Here is a 21,891-nt window from a genome sequence, read left to right as displayed (position 1 = left end):
TTGGCTCGACCAGGGTAATTTTTTTAAAGCGCGGCCGAAGGCCTCCAGTACACAAAGGGGTTCTACGCGAAAAAAAAACTTTGGACACCCTGGTTTTGGCTCGACCAGGGTTATTTTTTTAAAGCGCGGCCGAAGGCTGCCAGTACTGAAAGGGGTTCTACGTGAAAAAAAATTTGGACACCCCCGTTTTGGCTCGACCAGGGATATTTTTTTAAAGCGCGGCCGAAGGCCGCCAATACAGAAAGGGGTTCTACGCGAAAAAAAACTTTGGACACCCTGGCTTTGGCTCGACCAGGGTTATTTTTTTAAAGTGCGGCCGAAGGCCGCCAGTGCAGAAAGGAGTTCTACGCGAAAAAAAAGTTTAGACACCCCGGTTTTGGCTTGACCAGGGTTATTCTTTTAAAGCGCGGCCGAAGGCCTCCAGTACACAAAGGGGTTCTACGCGAAAAAAAAACTTTGGACACCCTGGTTTTGGCTCGACCAGGGTTATTTTTTTAAAGCGCGGCCGAAGGCTGCCAGTGTAGAAAGGAGTACTACACGAAAAAAACTTCGGACATCCCTGGAATGATTTTTTATATACATACTTGATGCAGAAGAAAGTTCTACGACAAAAAACTATGATATGCAAATAAATAAAACACAGTCATTAAAAAATCTATCATCTATGGTTTCTAACATGTGACAACGCTCGGTTTCCACATAATTGTAATCATAGAAACCTTTTCAACTATTAGTGTGCTAAGTGATTTTAAAAATAAGTAATTTTGCATTAAAGACCTTACAAAAGTTTATATTTTGAATTAAATTGAATGTTAATAGTGTAATTTTCAATATGTGAAATGAAAAATGTGAAAAAATAGTATTACAGTGTGTGAAATACCATGTGTTATTTATAGAAAAAATTATTTTAAACATGAATATTTCAAAAACTATTCTTCTGCTCTGGAGAGCGTCCTCTTTCACCCGATACCCAATTTATAGTTGTCAAACCCTGACCGCCAAAGTAATCGGAATCGTGCCATCAGCTTGAAGTTAATTATACTAATCGCGAATTCCGTTTGAGCGCTGTAGTTTTTTAGTTATTGCGGCCCGATCGTGCGGTGTACTGGATTCGCAAACTGATTTTGTCTCTCCCCTGGCAATTCATATAACGTATACTATTAATTTAATTTATTTGCCTTTATTGTCCTCAATTACTAATACTGTGATAATTAAGTGAAATAAATAATTAACCCAGAAAATAATTCAGTCAATTACAACAATTAAATTTTTCATGAAAACGTCTCTCCCCTGTCGTATTTCTCCTGGCAAAATAACTGCCAGGTTTCATGGAAAAAATCAAAGTTTTTTTTGGCCGTTTTCTCTATGCAATTGAAACCTCTTATCGAAGAATCACCCATATAGATGATATAGAATACTATATAATATTGTAACGGATTTCCAAAATCTGTCGTTTACGCTGAAACTCTAGGATTGTCAAATAAAAGTCACACTTTAATGGCTATACACTAATCTTTATTTGTAAATCCTTACAACTTAACACTTTAGTACTCAATACTCTACTTTACAACTCTAACTTATAACTTGTTTACACTTTACTCGACTTCTCTCTCCTTAGAATTGTCCTCACTCGACAACTCTTTTATTAGAACATCTGGCAAGTTATTAATTTCGATTGTCAATTCTAGTTTGTTCTAGCAGAGAACGGTAAATATAGAGAAGGTCCAATTGCGGACCAGCGTGTGAATTGTAACAAAACACGATGAGCGTGTTTCACCTCAACCAGCTCGGAAGGAGAAATTTTAACAGCGTCACGTTAACATTGCTGAGCATTAAATGAAAAATGTGCTCATAGATTTACATTTCTATTATATCGGAATGTTAGCCCGTTTGCTTATATATTGATACATTTATATGCAATCATATGTGCTAATATGATATTTATTTATGACTGCATGCAAAATTTATTCAATTCAAATAAATTATGCGATTTCAGAGGCATATTTGTCGGCATGTTTAAACGGACCTACATATGTATGTAATGTTTTAAAATAATGTTCATACTTAATGTTTATATTTTTATATTAAATGCATTTCTTACAATACTAAAATTAACTACATATTTCATTATGTGAGTCTTGTATATATCTACATGTAAACAAAAGCGCTTACGTAAGTACATATGTAGATGCATATGTATAGACATCTTCCAAAATTCGAATTGTCTCGTTATCACTTATCAGTGAAGGGCATATGCACGCATTGCTACATATGCATATTCATAAATATGTTTGTATGTCATCGACGAAGAGGTAATGCATACACAAACTTACAATCGCATATGCGTACACGTAAGTTTGTCACCATCGCAAAAAATCAAAAGCATTTTCTACAAAAACAACAAGCGCCTCAAACGCATAAGCAGCATCACAAGTCAATATGGCAGCCAATCAACGAAGCCAAATTTTGTAGTAAATACAACAAAAACATTTTCATTCATGAACGCAAGCGCACATTCACTTGGCAAAGTTGCTTCATTCATAAAAGCAACGCCATACACACCTCCCTGCGCATGCCATGTCTACAAACGGCTTTTCGCGACGATGACAAAAATCATAAATTGAAGATTTTTCTAATGTTCCCTCCAGAAGGAAAATTTGCAACATCGCAAAAACCTAGGTACAAAAATGGCAACATAGCCCTTGAGTCGATTTTAAATTTTCAGCAAAAATTCTGTGGCTCGCAAAAATTTATGTCGATATGTTTGCATGCAAATACATATTCATACATATTTACGACAAGCCGATTTTCTACCAGCAACGCAATGTTGCGTCGACGTCGCGCAGGCGGCCATCAATCTTTCGACACATCGAACTTTACAGAGCCGTTTCAAGTGATCCCTCCTAATTATAAATGCGTTAATTATGTATTGTATAGTATTGACCTAGAATTAGCAAATACAAATAATTAAATGTATTTAAATATTCCACCAATATAAAATGGCCTATTTCAATGTACTACAATTGAGTTATGTAAGAAGAATCAAGACATAAAAATATAACGATAATATGAGTTGGGGACCTGGACCTCTTCCCTTCGAACGTGCGACACTGCTTTGATTTGAGAACAAAAAATCACAATTTGCGGCCATTCGTTGTCCGTGGCAACGAAGATTTTACAACAAACCATGAGGCACATATTTACGCACATATGCATGTAAACAAATTTACAAACATTATGCGTATGATTCTTTTGATTTTGTTTACAATTTCAAATTATGCGCGAAAGTTTATTCTTTTGGTATATTATAGAAAATTTTAATAACCAAAGAAAATAAATATACATATGTACATATATAGTATATAATTACATTGTATTTTAGCATATGAATAAAATAATTAATTTATTAGATACTTCAAAGCATTTTAAATAACAATTCATGCATTTTTGCATATGTACGTATATATTTTGATATCAAATATAAACGAAATCATATACAGAGTCGTTTGCGCATTGTATATAGGCGAAACTGTAAGCGTACAGTAATTAGCATTGAAATTAACTTAACTTTTCTCATTTAACACTGAAACCGCTCAATTCTGCTATTTTCGAGCGCGCCGATGTTAAACCTGTGGTGAAACACGCTAATAATTTTCTGTGGTGAAACACGCTCATCTTGGCGAGTACCCCTGCGAAAAGAGGACCACTTTGACAATCGGCACACCATGAACCTTCTCTATATTTAACGTTCTCTGGTTCTAGTGCCATTTTCGTCACAATATAATAATCAATACATATGTACATATATTATGTGTGTACTTTATAATATATGTATTTAAAAATATTTGGAATACAATTTTGATTTAGTTGGTTGTTATGTTTAGCTTCAGAAAAGTTCCTTGGGGACTACGAAATCTGAACTGTCATTTATTGGCAAAATTTTGCTAAGCTGTAAACGTATGCTATATATATTTTTTTTATATTACATCCATTTATTTACAATCTGTCGAATGACAATAAGTAAATACAATTATATCTAAAGATTGACACTGATGCTAAATTGCAATTTGTCCATTAAATACATTAAAGGCATGTGATTTGTACTATGTGTTACTATTATCAATAACATAGTTTTCTATTATATTTTACAACTTATTGAGTAAAGTTAAACTTAAGATCTAAATGGTAAGTCTAGGGGATGCAGCCTTTGCAGCCGTCGAGTATCTTCACTGTTGTCTAGTAGGTTAATGGCGTGTATGCTAGGGTGACAGTCCAATCGGTTAACATATCCAGAACTGAGTTTTTGAATCATCTCGCACTTTATCATATCTAGTATGCTATATATAGAAAACAATTTCGTCAAAGTTACCCTCATTACCTTAAATTTCTCTTATACAAAAAAGGGATAAATAAACTTCTTAATACAACAAAAGGCACAATAACGTGAGCCACAAAAGTAAAATATCCTCATAACAACAAATTATCTTTCACAACTATCCACAACGATTTTATAGATACATATCCATATTTTATAGATTAGATTCGGGATAGGGGCGCATTAAATTACTTCGTAACGGGAATGCAGCCTCTCCAACGAAAAAGTGTGGAAAAGTTTCCGGTGACCTGTCCGACAATGGCACCGGAGGTTCCAAATGGAGTATGTTGAAAAATTTCTAAATATTTACATATTAATAGAAATTCATTATACTCGTATATGAATTGATTAGTGTCCGACCGATACCAAAATTTTGGCCGATGCCGATGCCGATTAATCGGCCAGTTGGCAAAGAATCGGCCGATGCCGATTCTTTCATCAACAACATTATTTAGTAAATTAGCATAGTAACAAAATAAAAACAATGACAAACAACATCACAAAATAGGTAAACAACTCAATTCATATGTAAATATGAAGTTGTTTAGTGATTTAATTAATATTCAAAACTAAATAAATTATTATTATAAGATATATGTTGATAGAACAAATAAGTTATTCGCGTTTTCTCAAAGCGAGTCTGCAATCAGCAATATAGCTTTTTTCCTTTAAGGGGGAATACCGGTGTGACATTTTCAAAAAATCGATTTTTTATTTTTTGCTTATTCGAAAGTTTATAATTTCAAAAATATCCCGTGGAAGGCAAGGTCGTATCTTGAATAGTTTTTGAATGGCAGCGTTCTAAAGAGCAATCGCTCACATGTATTAGCCGCTACAGTCGAAACTTTAATCGCGTTTTTCTCGAAACGACTTTTCAAAATTACTGACATCATAACTCAACGAGATATTGACTGATCAACTTAAAATTTGAACTGAATGTTCTTGAATATATCTACTATACAATGACCTACGATCTTTTTGATTTGTTGAATATTGTCAATTTGGCATTTAAAAAACGACCATTTTTTACCTAAAAAATCGAAATTTTTTTCAGAACTACGCCTTTTTGTTAATGTTTGATATCTTTCAATAATCGTAGGTCATAGGGAATATATTCAACTTTAATAACCTTTTTAAATTTTTGTGTTTCAGTTACTCATTCGGCCGGAATCTTGTCAGCAGTTGGGGTAATTTTTTTTTGGCACCTCCCAAGATAACCCATAACTCCTTTATTATACTCTCGCAACAAATGTTGCTAAAGAGAGTATTATAGTTTTGTTCACATAACGGTTGTTTGTAACACTCAAAACTAAACGAGTTAGATATAGGGTTATATACTGGAGTGGAGTTCAAATCCGAATGTCTGTCTGTCCGTCCGTCTGTGCAAGCTGTAACTTGAGTAAAAATTAAGATATCTTGATGAAACTTGGCACACTTATTTCTTGGCACCATAGGAAGGTTGCTTTCGAGCAAAATCGGACCACTGCCACGCCCACAAAATGGCGAAAACCGAAAACACATAAAGTGCCATAACTAAGCCATAAATAAAGCTATGGAAATAAAATTTAGTATGAAGGATCGCACTATGAAGGGGCATATATGGATGTAATTTTTTTGGGGAAGTGGGCGTGGCTCCGCCCCTACTAAGTTTTTTGCACATATCTCGCAAACCAATAAAGCTATGTAAACCAAACTTTCGGCAGTCGTTTTTTTAAGGCACTTCCTTATACAGTCCAAAAATGAAAGAAATTGGATCATAACCACGCCCACCTCCCATACAAAAGTTAGGTTGAAAATTACTAAAAGTGGGTTAACTCACTAACGAAAAACGTCAGAAACACTAAATTTCACATAAGAAATGGCAGAAGGAAGCTGCACTCAGATTTTTTTACAAAATGGAAAATGGGCGTGGCATCGCCCACTTATGGGTCAAAAACCATATCTCAGGAACTACTCGACTGATTTCAATGAAACTTGGTTTGTAATAGTTTCCTTACAATGATATGTTGTGAAAATAGGCCAAATCGCTTCACAACCACGCCTACTTCCTATATACCAGAACTTTGAAGACAATCTGAATCGTTTACTTTACAATATATAAAGTAAGTACTAGTGAAGATATCGATGCAGAACTTTGCACAAATACTATGTTAATAGTGTGGCAGCCCCATTTTAAAAATTGCCGAAATCGGACCATAGGTTTTTAAGGCCCCATATATCGAACAGGAGGACCTCGGTGCTTCTAACCTAATATTATGGTTTCCAACTTTCAATGGACTTTATACAATATATATGACGAATATGTGGGTCAAATTGTGTATTATATAATATAAATGAAGTTAAATAAATAAATTGCGAGAGTATAAAATGTTCGGTTACAGCCGAACTTCGCCCTTCCTTACTTGTTTTTCAAAATTTTATTAAAATAAAAACTTTAAAATATAGTTGAAAGTACACCTTATAATTCACTAAAATCGCCTAATTTTTAATCGATTATTTTATTTTTTGCTTATTCGATAGTTTATAATTTCAAAAATATCCTGTGAAAGCGGTAAGGTCGTATATTGAATAGATTTTGAATGGCAGCGTTCTAAAGAGCAGTCGCTCAGAGGTATAAGCCGCTATAGTCGAAACTGTAAACGCGTTTTTCTCGAAACGACTTTTCACAAACTTCAAATTTAAACCGAATGTTGAATATATTTTCAATACAATTTTTTCAGAACTACACCATTTTGTTAATATTTGATATTTTTCAATAATCGTAGGTCATTGTATAGGGAATATATTCAACTTTAATAACCTTTTTAAATTTTTGTGTTTCAGTTACTCGTTCGGCCGGAATCATGTCAGCAGTTGGGAAACATTTTTTTTGGCACCTCCCAACACAACCCATAACTCCTTTATTTTTCAAAATTTTTATAAAATACAAATCTTAAAATATAGTTGAAAGTACACTATATTTCCAAAAAACTTCGAAACATTCGACAGGGTACTTTCTTAAAAAAAAATTTACTAAAATCGTCTAATTTTTCATGGGTTACACTAGGTTATCCCTTAAGGACAAATATGAGCATTAAGGCCAATATTCGAAAATAGTAGGTCTAGTAAAAAGAATCCGTTATTTTCAAAGAGATGACTTTTGTCATTTATATCTCGCATTGTGAAAGGCGTCACATAGTAATAGTGACTCAATAGAAACTTCGGAAGCTTGTTTGGGAGGTTCTTTTCCATGGACTTATCTTAAAAACATTAACTTTTAATAATAGATTAACCTAGTTACGAATGCTTCTATAATAGTGGCTTTATGACATTATCTTTAAAATCTCAACAACTTTAAACAAAACTGTACATATTTGACATAAATCGAATGTTTCAGGCAGTGCTAAATAAAACCTTTCATTAATGCAAAATTATTGAATTTCCTTATAGTAGACTTAAATTATCACCATGCTGAATTGTTAGTTTAGTCAAATGTGATTTACTGTGTTTTATATGGTAAACAGAAGAATTCTAATTTTATGCTCTAAAGAAATCAAAAAAGTAAAAAAAATTATTTTAGAATAATCCGAAAGAAGAAGAAAGAATCGGCCAAATATGGCCGATGCCGATACCGATGCCGATGCCGATGCTTAATTTTGTGGCCGATACTGGCCGATGCCGATACCAAGGCCGATTAATCGGTCGGTCTCTAGTAGAAAGAATCGGCTAAGATCGGCCAAATATGGCCGATGCTTAATTTTGTGGCCGATGCCGATACCAAGGCCGATTAATCGGTCGGTCTCTAGAATTGATTTTATATACTGTACCTGTCTTCTATAGCAATCAATACTAACAACTATGAACGAGTATTTCGCATCACATACTGTCGTTCACTAAAACAAACTTTGCACAAACTTAAAGCAGTTCATCAATATTGTCTACTTATTGCTTCCGATTTAATGAATAAAATTGTATGAAATGTTAAATGTATACAAAAAGAACAGCTGATGTTTATATTGTCACTACGGGCTTTGACAAATTTTATTTGCTACGGGCTGGCGGAACGTTTGTCACTGTTTGATCTGAGTCTGTGTCTATGGTGACTGATGAAATAAAAAGATACAGCTCAAACTTATTAGACAACAGCGAGGATACACGAAGACTGGAAACATCAAGTGAAGCCAGGTCACTTTCCACTTGGCCCTTCCAACGTAGAGGAGGTCGTCCCCTTCCGTGGCTTCCTCCAGCAGGTACTGCGTCGAACACTTTTAGAGCAGGAGTGGTTTCATCCATTCGTACAACAGACCTAGCGAGCGTAGCCGCTTAGCCATTGCAAATTTGGAAAATAAAATACATGGTTCCCATATTATTCCTTGTTTATTAAAGGGTTGTATACAGTTAGACGGCGCAAAAAAAAGTGAATTTTTCAGAATTTTTTCTGAGAAAACTTTTTAATTTATTGATCCAAAAATTTATACACATATTATGGTATCTTTTAACTGTATTTTAAGACTTAGTACTAGTAAAAATATTTATTTGAAAAAGAGCTACAGCTGATTTCCAGGAGCTCCTCTCAAATAAGACGTTTTGCGGTGACCACTATATCTCGGAACTGGATCATTTGAAATTAAAAAACCAAACAGATTTCGTTAAAATAATGTTAAATCTAGTAATTAATCGAAGGAATAAGCAAAATAAATTTTTTTGACAAAATGGCGGTTTCTCAAAAAAAAAAATCGATTCTTCACCGAAATTTCGGCCTTAAATTGTTTATAAAAAAAAATATTTATCGGAGAGAAAAAATCTTCGATTAATTGTATGTGTATGTATGTGATTGGCGTTGCAACCGTTTAGCCGGTTATAGCCGAATCGACGATAGTGCGCCACCTGTCTCTCTCCTTCGCAGTTCGGCGCCAGTTGGAGATCCCAAGTGTAACCAGGTCGCTCTCCACCTGGTCCCTCCAACGGAGTGGAGGCCTTCCCCTTCCTCGGCTTCCTCCGGCGGGTACTGCATCGAACACTTTCAGGGCTGGAGTGTTTTCGTCCATTCGGACAACATGACCTAGCCAGCGTAGCCGCTGTCTTTTTATTCGCTGAACTATGTCAATGTCGTCGTATAACTCGTACAGCTCATCGTTCCATCGTCTGCGGTATTCGCCGTTGCCAATGTTCTGAGGACCATAAATCTTGCGCAAAATTTTCCTCTCGAAAACTCCTAGTGTCGTCTCATCTGATGTTGACATCGTCCAAGCTTCTGCACCGTAGAGCAGGACGGGAATGATAAGCGACTTGTAGAGCTTGATTTTGGTTCGTCAAGAGAGGACTTTACTGTTCAATTGCCCACTCAGTCCAAAGTAGCACCTGTTGGCAAGAGTTATTCTGCGCTGGATTTCGAGGCTGACATTGTTCGTGTTGTTGATGCTGGTTCCCAGGTATACGAAATTATCTACGACCTCGAAGTTATGACTGTCAACAGTGACGTGGGAGCCAAGACGCGAATGCGCCGACTGTTTGTTTGATGACAGGAGATATTTCGTCTTGTCCTCATTCACCTCCAGACCCATTCGCTTCGCCTCCTTATCCATGCGGGAAAAAGCAGAACAAACGGCGCGGTTGTTGCTTCCGTTGATATCAATATCATCGGCGTACGCCAGGAGCTGTACACTCTTGTAGAAGATTGTACCTTCTCGGTTTAGCTCTGCAGCTCTTATAATTTTTTCCAGCATCAGGTTAAAGAATTCGGACGATAGTGAGTCACCTTGTCTGAAACCTCGTTTGGTATCGAACGGCTCGGAGAGGTCCTTCCCAATCATGACGGAGCTTTTGGTGTTGCTCAACGTCAATTTACACAGCCGTATTAGTTTTGCGGGGATACCAAATTCAGACATCGCGGCGTAAAGGCAACTCCTTTTCGTGCTGTCGAAAGCAGCTTTAAAATCGACAAAAAGGTGATGTGTGTCGATCCTCTTTTCTCGGGTCTTTTCCAAGATTTGGCGCATGGTGAATATCTGGTCAGTTGTCGATTTTCCAGGTCTAAAGCCACACTGATAAGGTCCAATCAGTTTGTTGACGGTGGGCTTTAGTCTTTCACACAATACGCTCGATAGAACCTTGTATGCGATATTTAGGAGGCTGATCCCACGGTAATTGGCGCAGATTGTGGGATCTCCCTTTTTATGGATTGGGCAGAGCACACTGAGATTCCAATCGTCAGGCATGCTTTCTTCCGACCATATTCTGCAGAGAAGCTGATGCATGCACCTTATCAGTTCTTCGCCGCCGTATTTGAATAGTTCTGCCGGTAATCTATCGGCCCCCGCTGCTTTGTTGTTCTTCAAGCGGGTAATTGCTATTCGAATTTCTTCATGGTCGGGTAATGGAACATCTGTTCCATCGTCATCGATTGGGGGATCGGGTTCGCCATCTCCTGGTGTTGTACTCTCACTGCCATTCAGCAGGTCGGAGAAGTGTTCCCTCCATAATCCTAGTATGCCCTGGACATCAGTTACCAGATTACCACCTTGGTCTCTACATGAGGATGCTCCGGTCTTGAAACCTTCGTTAAGTCGCTTCATTTTTTCATAAAATTTTCGAGCATTCCCTCTGTCTGCCAGCTTCTCAAGCTCTTCGTACTCACGCATTTCGGCCTCTTTCTTTTTTTGTCTGCAAATGCGTCTCGCTTCCCTCTTCAGCTCTCGGTATCTATCCCATCCCGCACGTGTTGTGGTCGTTTGCAATGTTGCGAGGTAGGCAGTCTGTTTTCTCTCCGCTGCGAGACGGCACTCCTCATCGTACCAGCTTGTTTTTTGTCGTTGCCGAAAACCAATTGCTTCGGCTGCAGCGGTACGCAGTGAGTTTGAGATGCCGTTCCACAGTTCCCTTATACCGAGATGCTGATGAGTGCTCTCAGAGAGCAGGAGTGCAAGTCGAGTAGAGTAAAATTATTAATTACTAAAAAATATATTTAAGAAGGTGCTAAAATTTGAGACTAATCGGTCTAGCCGTTTTCGAGTAATGTTGGTCACCGACTTTGAAAACACCATTTTGAGAAAAACGCGTTTAAAGTTTGGATCTTGTACTTCCAAGCACTCTGAAACAACTTTTCAAATTTTTCATTTGCTTGTAACTTTGAAAATATTCACCGGAACGATATGAAATTTTCTATGTGTATTCATAAACATATGTACATTAAGAAAATGAAATAAAAAAAAATCGATTTTTTGAAAATTCTAACTGTATATAACCCCTTAATTAAGTATCACTTTATTTATTCTTTTCAGAGTATATATTAAAGTGGCTTTCAAGAAGACAAAATTCAATGCCAGTACAGATTGACTCAGAAATATTTCGAGTAATTCCAAAGCATATGCGTAAGCGAATCAAAAGTGCGGAAGGATGTAAAACCCATAACCATGAGTTCCAGGATTAAGAAATAGTTTGTTTGTTTAGTAAAAATCTAATGAGTGAATTAAATATTTTATTACAATGTATTACTGTAGACATATTGTGAATTAAAAATTTTGTTTGCACTTATACATAAATTAAAGCTTATGAAAATATGTATTCGCATTACCATTAATTGCATACTGTATATGTTGCTTACATACAGTCAAACTTCCATAACTCGAGCTTCTATAACTCGAAATTCTCCATTACTTGTACTCTCGAATTGGCAATAAAAGTAAAATGTCATACAAATTTCCTTCCATAAATCGAACTTTTTGACCATAATACAAAATGTAAAATTTTACATACAGAAATCAGGATCCAACAAAACAGAAAATTGCAAAACACATGTTTTAACGTATAGATATAAAAATGTATGCGAAGTAAATAAATACACATGTGTATTAAGACTATATATTTTATAGCTTTTTGAAAAATTGGATGTTTGAATGAAAATTCTATAATTCGAAGTCTCTCTAACTCTAAGTTTTTTGTGGATTATGGTGATTCAAATTAGGAAAGTTCAACTGTACTTTTAAAATAAAAATTGTTCTCATCACTCAATTAATCGTTAATATCACCAAGTAAACGAAATTCAAGAAAAAGAGTTTCCCTTTGCTGCCTCACTAGCGAAGACCGCCACACTTTATTCATGCTAATTATCTTGTTTATTTCGGCTTATGTAACAAATATATTCATAGAAAACACCCCTATTGCGAGTGTCGACTGGCAGTAGATAATCGAATACTGAGCGATTGTCGACTACCGGTGCTGTTGTAATAGCTAATTAATCAATTAACCGGCTTCTGCTCGAAAACCCTTATTAAGATCGATTTACCAAACAAATCAAAAATCTACATTAGTTTTTAATTGAATTTTAATAGACTTGAAATGCAACTCTGCGACAAAGACCGTATTTGTAATTATATATACGTTCTTTGTCTGCGATTGGTAGATGTCGCTGCTAAAAAATATCAATTAGCTGATCAAACTTACCAACTTCTTATGAAAAGCAAAAACAACAAGTAAGGAAGGGCTAAGTTCGGGTGTAACCGAACATTTTATACTCTCGCAATTTATTGATGTAATTTTATAAAGACAACACAATTCGACCCATATATTCGGCATAAAGTTCAATAGAATAACGAAAATCATCATAAATAGTATGTGGGGACTGAGGTAATTCCTAAACCGATTTCACTCGTTTTCACCACCAAGATACAACGTATCGAAGACTATACGCTCACTTAATTTAATATTACTTATAATTAGGTATATGGGATCTGGGGGAAGTTATGACCCAATTTTTACCATTTCAGGTACAGAGAGAAACTGTTATAAGAAAAAAAATTCAGAGGGAATGAATTACATTAAAATATCTGAGGGATTTACCTATATTTTCGGTGAAAAATTAACCTTAGGCACTGAGTTCTTCATGTTTGATATCAGGGGCCTTGAAAAGTCATGGTTCGATTTTGACAATTTTTCCACAAGTGATGTCACAGCTCAAATACAGTATTTGTGTAAAGTTTTATTCCGCTAGCTTCATTGGTTCCTTATGAATACATTATAAAGTGAACGAATCAGATGGAATTCAAAATTGGGTTATATGGGAAGTAGACGTAGTTGTGAACCGATTTCGCCCATATTCCACCCGTCATCAGGGTGTCAAGAAAGTGTTATGTACCGAATTTCATTGAAATCGGTCGAATAGTTCTTGAGATATGGTTTTTGACCCATAAGTGGGCGACGCCACGCCCATTTTCCATTTTGTAAAAAAATCTCAGTGCAGCTTTCTTCTGCCTTTTCTTATGTAAAATTTGGTGTTTCTGACGTTTTTCGTTAGGGAGTTAACCCACTTTTAGTAATTTTCAACCTAACCTTTGTATGGGAGGTGGGCGTGGTTATTATCCGATTTCTTTCATTTTTGGACTGTATAAGGAAATGGCTAAAAGAAACGACTGCAGAAAGTTTGGCTTATATAGCTTTATTGGTTTGCGAGTTATATACAAAAAACCTATTTGGGGGCGGGGTCACGCCCACTTTTCCAAAAAAATTACATCCAAATGTGCCCCTCCCTAATGGGATCCTATGTACCAAATTTTATTTTCATAACTTTATTTATGGCTTAGTTATGACACTGTATAGGTTTTCGGTTTCCTCCATTTTGTGGGCGTGGCAGTGGACCGATTTTGCCCATTTTCGAAAGCAACCTCCTCAGGGTGCCAAGGAACATGTGTTCCAAGTTTCATTAAGATATCTTAATTTTTACTCAAGTTATCGCTTGCACGGACAGACGGACAGACGGACGGACAGACATCCGGATTTCAAATCTACTCGTCATCCTGATCATTTATGTATATATAACCCCATATCTAACTCTTATATTTCTTGGTGACACAAACAACCGTTATGTGAACAAAACTATGATACTCTGTGCAACAGGTTGCGAGAGTATAAAAACGTATAACAGTTGATCGATTAACATGGAGATAAATTTAACTAGAGATTCAAATGATGCTGTGGATATACATACTTACAAACAAAATACACAAAGCTGCTTCTTTAGCTTCAAGCAGCTATAACAATAAAACTTCTCGAACACAAAGAAACAGGCAACCGTATTCTGATGCAGTCAGTGGATTTTTTAAAAACAAGAGGCGAGTTCGAAAGGTTTGGCACAACCGTGATAAAATAACACCTAACAAAGCAATCAATGAAAAACATTGAATCAAACAAAGTTGACGTGTATAACATCTGGAAGTCTTCCAAATACGTAAAATGGCCTATCGTAAGACAGGATCCGGTTAAAGAGTCTTGATGCAGATTTTTAGCAAAGCCAACCATCTTAAAGGAATATTTGAACCATTTAATTTTAACAGTACTATGCAACGCCAAGATGTCGAAGCATATATCGACTGACCATGTCCAATGGATAATCCTTTAACGTACGTAAAACTATCAGAGGTCCAGTAACAATGATTCACAATTCGCATGGACAATCAAAAACCTTAAGATATGCATATTATTATACTCTCGCAACAAAAGTTGCTAAGAGAGTATTATAGTTTTGTTCACATAACGGTTGTATGTAAGTCATAAAACTAAACGAGTTAGATATAGGGTTATGTACATCAAAATGATCAGGGTGACGAGACGAGTCAAAATCCGAATGTGTGTCTGTCCGTCCGTCCGTCCGTGCAACGGATAACTTGAGGAAAAATTGAGATATCTTGATGAAACTTGGAACACACGTTCCTTGGGACCGTGAAAATGGGCAAAATCGGACCACTGCTACGCCCACAAAATGGCGAAAACCTATAACACAAAATGTGTCATAACTAAGCCATAAATAAATTTATAAAAGTAAAATTTGGAACAGAGGATCGCACTAGGAAGGGGCATATTTGGATGTAATTTTTTGTGGGGAAGTGGGCGTGGCCCGGCCCACAAATCGCTTATTTGTATATATCTCGCAAACCAATGATGCTATGTAAACCAAACTTTCTGCAGTTTCTTACGTACCTTACCACACACCATGAAAATAGTTAAAATCGGATAATAACCTCGCCCACCTCCCATACAAAGGTTAGGTTGAAAATTGCTACAAGTGAGTTAACTCAGTAACGAAAAAGGTCAGAAACACTAAATTTCACACAAGAAATGGCAGATGGAAGCTGCACTCAGATTTTTTTACAAAATGGAAAATGGGCGTGGCATCGCCCACTTATGGGTCATAAACCATATCTCAGGAACTACTCGACGGATTTCAATGAAACTTGGTTTGTAATAGTTTCCTTACATCCCAATGATATGTTGTGAAAATAGGCCAAATCGCTTTACAACCACGCCTACTTCCTATATACCAGAACTTTGAAGACGATCTGAATCGTTTACATTACAATATATAAAGTAAGCACTAGTAAAGGTATCGGTGCAGAACTTTGCACAAATACTATGTTTATGGTGTAGCAGCCCCATTCTAAAAATCACCGAAATCGGACCATAGGTTTTTAAGGCCCCATATATCGAACACGAGGACCTCGGTGCTTCTAACTTAATATTATGGTTTCCAACTTTCAATGGACTTTATACAATATATATGACGAATATGGGGGTCAAATTTTGTATTATATAATATAAATAAAGTTAAATAAATAAATTGCGAGAGTATAAAATGTTCGGTTACACCCGAACTTAGCCCTTCCTTACTTGTTTTTGGTCTTGCTTTTAAGAGTAGCTTCAGATTGAGTCATTTCCCCACGCAGTGGAAATGTGCTGAAAGTATAATGATATTATATTAAAGCCAAACTTTCACTCGGATTGCAGAACCTGCCTGTATGAAATTTTCTTCAAAATCTCAACATGTTGTTGAACAAAACTGTGCATATTTGAAATAAATCGGATAATTCTAAATAATGCAATAATAAATTTAAGAATGATTGGTTCTGGCAAATATGAATCAAACTGTCTGTCCGTCTGTGCAAGCTGTAACTTGAGTAAAAATTAAGATATTTTGATGAAACTGGGCACCATAGGAAGGTTGCTTTCGAAAATGAGCAAAAACTGACACGCCCACAAAATGGCGAAAACCGAAAACACAAAGTGTTATAACTAAGCCATAAATAAAGCTATGGAAATAAAATTTGGTATGAAGGATCGCACTATGAAGGGGCATATTTGGATGTAATTTTTTTGGGGAGGTGGGGGTGGCCCCGATCAGACGCACTAAATTTCACATAAGAAATGGCAGATGGAAGCTGCACTCAGATTTTTTACAAAATGAAAAATGGGCGTGGTGTCGCCCACTTATGGGTCAAAAACCATATCTCAGGAACTACTCGACCGATTTCAATGAAACTTGGTTTGTAATAGTTTCCTTCCATCCCAATAATATGTTGTGAAAATAGGTCAAATCGGTTCACAACCACGCCTACCTCCTGTATACCAGAACTTTGAAGACGATCTGAATCGTTTACATTACAATAAATAAAGTAAGCACTAGTGAAGATATCGGTGCAGATCTTTGTACAAATACTATGTTTATAGTGTGGCAGCCCCATTCTTAATATCGCAGAAATCGGACCATAGGTTTTTAAGGCCCCATATATCGAACACGAGGACCTCGGTGCTTCTAACATAACATTATGGTTTCCAACTTTCAATGGACTTTATGCAATATATATGACGAATATGTGGGTTAAATTGTGTAATCTTCTTCTTCTTGACTGGCATAGACACCGCTTACCCGGTTATAGCCGAGTCCAAAACAGCGCGCCACGTATCCCTCCTTCTGGCAGTTTGGCGCCAATTGGTTATACCAAGCGAAGCCAGGTCCCTCTCCACCTGGTCCTTCCATCGGAGTGGAGGTTTCCCTCTTCCTCGGCTTCCACCAGCGGATACTGCATCGAATACTTTCAGAGCTGGAGCACTTTCATCCATTCGATCAACATGACTTAGCCAGCGTAGCCGCTGTTTTTTATTCGCTGGACTATGTCTATGTCGTCGAATAACACATCGTCTGCGGTATTCGCCGTTGCCAATGTTTAAGGGACCATAAATCTTCCGCAAAACCTTTCTCTCGAAAACTCCTAGTGCGTCTCATCGGATGTTGACATCGTCCACGCTTCTGCACCGTAAAGTAGGACGGGAATGATGAGGGACTTGTAGAGTTTGGTTTTTGTCGAGAGAGGACTTTACTTTTCAATTGCCTACTTAGTCCATAGTAGCACCTGTTGGCAAGTGATTCTGCGTTAGATTTCCAGGCTGACATTGTTATTGCTATTAATGCTGGTTCCCAGGTAGACGAAATTATCTACAACTTCAAAGTTATGACTGTCAACAGTGACGTGGGAGCCAAGACGAGAATGCGCTGACTGTTTGTTTGATGACAGGAGATATTTCGTCTTGTCCTCGTTCACCACCAGACCCATACGCTTCGCTTCCTTATCCAGTCTGGAAAAAGCAGAACTAACGGCGCGGGTGTTGTTTCCAATGATATCGATATTATCGGCGTACGCCAGTAGCTGTACACTCTTGTAGAAGATTGTACCTTCTCTATTTAGCTCTGCAGCTCGTATAATTTTTTCCAGCATCAAGTTAAAGAAGTCGCACGATAGTGAGTCACCTTGTCTGAAACCTCGTCTGGTATCGAACGGCTCGGAGAGCTCCTTCCCGATCCTGACGGAGCTTTTGGTGTTGCTCAACGTCAGCTAACACAGCCGTATTAGTTTTGCGGTGATACCAAATTCAGACATCGCGGCAAAAAGGCAACTCCTTTTCGTGATGTCGAAAGCAGCTTTAAAATCGACAAAAAGGTGATGTGTGTCGATCTTATTTTCACGGGTCTTTTCCAAGATTTGGCGCATGGTGAATATCTGGTCGGTTGTTGATTTTCCAGGTCTAAAGCCACACTGATAAGGTCCAATCAGTTTGTTGACGGTGGGTTTTAGTCTTTCACACAATACGCTCGACAGAGCCTTATACGCGATGTTGAGGAGGCTTATCCCTCGATAATTGGCGAAAATTGTGGGGTCTCCCTTTTTGTGTATTGGGCAGAGTACACTGAGATTCCAATCGTCAGGCATGCTTTCTTCCGACCATATTCTGCAAAGAAGCTGATGCAAGCACCTTATCAGCTCTTCGCCGCCGTATTTGAATAGCTCGGCCGGTAATCCATCGGCCCCCGCCGCCTTATTGTTCTTCAAGCGGGTAATTGCTATTCGAATTTCTTCACGGTCGGGCAATGGAACATCTGCTCCATTGTCGTCAATTGAGGAATCGGGTTCGCCATCTCCTGTTGTTGTACTTTCACTGCCATTCAGCAGGCTGGAGAAGTGTTCCCTCCACAAACTCAGTATACTCTGGTCATCAATAACTAGATCCCCTCTGGGGGTCCTACAGGAGTGTGCTCCGGTCTTGAAACCTTCAGTAGTCGCCGGATCTTTTCGTAAAATTTTCGAGCATTACCCCTGTCGGCCAGCTTGTCAAGCTCTTCATACTCACGCATTTCGGCTTCTTTCTTTTTTGTCTGCAAATGCGTCTCGCTTCCCTCTTCAGCTCCCGGTATCTTTCCCATCCCGCTCGTGTTGCGGTCGATCGCAACATTGCGAGGTAGGCAGTCTGTTTTCTCTCCACTACGAGACGACAATCCTCATCATACCAGCTGTTTTTTTGGCTTTTCCGAAAACCAATGGTTTCGGCTGCAGCTGTACGTAAGGAGTTTGATATGCCGTCCCACAGCTCCCTTATACCGAGATGCTGATGAGTGCTCTCAGAGAGTAGGTGTGCAAGTCGAGTAGAAAATCGTTCGACTGTCGGTTGTGATTGCAGCTTCTCGATGTCGAACCTTCCTTGTGTTTGTTGACGTGTGCGCTTTTCTACACAGAGACGGGTGCGTATTTTAGCTGCTACAAGATAGTGGTCCGAGTCGATGTTGGGACCCCGAAGCGTACGCACATCAGAAACACTGGAAACATGTCGTCCATCTATCACAACATGATCGATCTGGTTGCGAGTGACTCGATCCGGGGACAGCCAAGTAGCTTGATGGATTTTCTTATACTGGAATCTAGTACTACATACAAATTGTGTATTATATAATATAAATAAAGTTCAATAAATAAATTGGGAGAGTATAAAATGTTCGGTTACACCCGAACTTAGCCCTTCCTTACTTGTTTAACTATCGACAATACATATATTTTTTGTAAGAGATGCTAAACCTAAACTAAATTCAATCAGAAGTAAGACTATTAAAACTAAGTATTGTTAAATAAAAAACTAAATTATTTTGTTTATTTTATATAATTTTTAAAATTAACTTTTGTCCCGATATTTTTATGTATCTACCCTGCCAAATGTTGTTCCGTTTGTACGAACATAAATTTAAAGACGGCCGCATTGAAAAAAGTGCTCTCGAGCTTATATCAGCTTGAAGTTAATTATACTAATCTCGAATTCCGTTTGAGCGCTGTAGTTTTTTAGTTATTGCGGCCCGATCGTGCGGTGTACTGGATTCGCAAACTGATTTTGTCTCTCCCCTGGCAATTCATATAACGTATTCTATTAATTTAATTTATTTGCCTTTATTGTCCTAAATTACTAATACTGTGATAATTAAGTGAAATAAATAATTAACCCAGAAAATAATTCAGTCAATTACAACAATTAAATTTTTCATGAAAACGTCTCTCCCCTGTCGTATTTCTCCTGGCAAAATAACTGCCAGGTTTCATGGAAAAAATCAAAGTTTTTTTTGGCCGTTTTCTCTATGCAATTGAAACCTCTTATCGAAGAATCACCCATATAGATGATATAGAATACTATATAATATTGTAACGGATTTCCAAAATCTGTCGTTTACGCTGAAACTCTAGGATTGTCAAATAAAAGTCACACTTTAATGGCTATACACTAATCTTTATTTGTAAATCCTTACAACTTAACACTTTAGTACTCAATACTCTACTTTACAACTTTAACTTATAACTTGTTTACACTTTACTCGACTTCTCTCTCCTTAGAATTGTCCTCACTCGACAACTCTTTTATTAGAACATCTGGCAAGTTATTGATTTCGATTGTCAATTCTAGTATGTTCTAGTGCCATTTTCGTTACAATATAATAATCAATACATATGTACATATATTATGTCTGTACTTTATAATATATGTATTTAAAAATATTTGGAATACAATTTTGATTTAGTTGGTTGTTATGTTTAGCTTCAGAAAAGTTCCTTGGGGACTACGAAATCTGAACTGTCATTTATTGGCAAAATTTTGCTAAGCTGTAACCGTATGCTATATATAGAAAACAATTTCGTCAAAGTTACCCTCATTACCCCAAATTTCTCTTATACAAAAAAGGGTCAAATAAACTTCTTAATACAACAAAAGGCACAATAACGTGAGCCACAAAAATAAAATATCTTCATAACAACAAATTATCTTTCACAACTATTCACTACGATTTTATAGATCCATATCCATATTTTATAGATTAGATTCGGCATAGGGGCGCATTAAATTACTGTGTTAAAGTGTGGAAAAGTTTCCGGTGACATGTCCGACAATGGCACCGGATGTTCCAAATGGAGTAAGTTGAAAAATTCCTAAATAATTACATATTAATAGAAATGCATTATACTCGTATATGAATTGATTAGTGTCGATCGGCCGATGCCGATTCTTTCATCAACAACATTATTTAGTAAATTAGTATGGTAACAAAATAAAAACAATGACAAATAACATCCATATCCATATTTTATAGATTAGATTCGGGATAGGGGCGCATTAAATTACTTCGTAACGGGACTGTAGCCTCTCCAACGAAAAAGTGTGGAAAAGTTTCCGGTGACATGTCCGACAATGGCACCGGATGTTCCAAATGGAGTAAGTTGAAAAATTCCTAAATATTTACATATTAATAGAAATTCATTATACTCGTATATGAATTGATTAGTGTCCGACCGATACCAAAATTTTGGCCGATGCCGATGCCGATTAATCGGCCAGTTGGCAAAGAATCGGCCGATGCCGATTCTTTCATCAACAACATTTTTTAGTAAATTAGCATAGTAACAAAATAAAAACAATGACAAACAACATCACAAAATAGGTAAACAACTCAATTCATATGTAAATATGAAGTTGTTTAGTGATTTAATTAATATTCAAAACTAAATAAATTATTATTATAAGATACATATATGTTGATAGAACAAATAAGTTATTCGCGTTTTCTCAAAGCGAATCTGCAATCAGCAATATAGCTTTTTTCCTTTAAGGGGGAATACCGGTGTGACATTTTCAAAAAATCGATTTTTTATTTTTTGCTTATTCGAAAGTTTATAATTTCAAAAATATCCCGTGGAAGGCAAGGTCGTATCTTGAATAGTTTTTGAATGGCAGCGTTCTAAAGAGCAATCGCTCACATGTATTAGCCGCTACAGTCGAAACTTTAATCGCGTTTTTCTCGAAACGACTTTTCACAAAATTACTGACATCATAACTCAACGAGATATTGACTGATCAACTTAAAATTTGAACTGAATGTTCTTGAATATATCTACTATACAATGACC

This window comes from Zeugodacus cucurbitae, chromosome 2, assembly GCF_028554725.1.
Source record: "Zeugodacus cucurbitae isolate PBARC_wt_2022May chromosome 2, idZeuCucr1.2, whole genome shotgun sequence".
Taxonomy (NCBI): Eukaryota; Metazoa; Arthropoda; class Insecta; order Diptera; family Tephritidae; genus Zeugodacus; species Zeugodacus cucurbitae.
The sequence above is the reverse complement of the archived record's forward strand: the minus strand, read 5'-3'. Positions refer to the sequence as shown.